Below are 1,104 nucleotides of genomic sequence, written 5' to 3'. Positions count from 1 at the left end.
CCACTCCTGCTCCAGCAGCAGAAGGTCACCCGTTAATCTGTCTCAATGACAGGCACAATTACTTTGAGACGACTTAATCGGAAGGAGCAGGTGCCCCAATGCCTGGGGGAAGGAGCAGGAGGGGTTTCCCAGCGGATTTCCCTGCTCTTGCCCTTGGGATGATGCTCCCTGTCTGCTCTTAGGGACAGGATGGTCAGCAAGGGCTGGAGAACATCCCCCCTCTCCTGCCTGGTCTGTGCTTCCACGTTGAATGTGGTCCATGCTCCCTCGCCCCCTCCTTGTGGGAGCCCCCTGCAAAGACCCTCCTGACACTCACCAGGGCTGGACCCCGGGACCAGCAGGACTCAGTAATTTCCAGTCTGGCTCCCGATACAGATAAGAAAGACGGCGGATGAAGGAGAGATTAGTCGCTAATCTCCCAGGGAAGATGAATCTGCAAGCTGGACCCCGCAGAGGGAACGTGGGGGAGGATGGGAGCTGAATGCCAGCACAAAGTTGGGATTTTCCTGACGTTTCTTTTCGTCCTTTTCATAGAATCCCAGAACGGTTTGGGTTGGAAGGGGCCTTAAAGATCAGTCCAGCTCCAGTCCTCTGCCACGGGCAGGAACACCTTCCACCAGACCAGGCTGATGTACATGGGTTTTCCCCATCTTTGTGTTTGCATCAGGGTGTCTCCTGTCAGGACAACAGTTTCCTCACATACAAGCACCATGAGCTGTGTCTGGTGGCGAAGTGCTGGGCACATGACAGGGTGATCAATGCCCACCTGCGAGAAGCAGGGCCACCTGCAACCTGCTTCCTCCCTTGGACATCCCCATTCTCAACGCAGCTCTCAAAGGCTCCTTTGGATATTTAATTAATGACCGAATGAGGATCAGGACCTCCAACCGAGGCACTGACTCCTGAGAAAAGCCTGATGCCAGCTCTCTGCTTCCTGCATCTTGTGCTGGGGTGCCAGCCGTGTCCCACCGAGGCCGGAGCTGCTGCTGCCCAGAAGCGTTTTCCCTGCCAAGGCTCTCGCTTCGGGGTGGCCAAGGCTCGGAGGATTTGCATGCTTTGGCTTAACCCTCCCGGGCACGGCGAGGCACCGGCGGGCGCGCGGCC

The sequence above is a fragment of the Corvus brachyrhynchos genome, unplaced genomic scaffold, assembly GCF_000691975.1.
Source record: "Corvus brachyrhynchos isolate BGI_N302 unplaced genomic scaffold, ASM69197v1 scaffold46, whole genome shotgun sequence".
In the NCBI taxonomy this organism is placed as follows: domain Eukaryota; kingdom Metazoa; phylum Chordata; class Aves; order Passeriformes; family Corvidae; genus Corvus; species Corvus brachyrhynchos.
The sequence above is the reverse complement of the archived record's forward strand: the minus strand, read 5'-3'. Positions refer to the sequence as shown.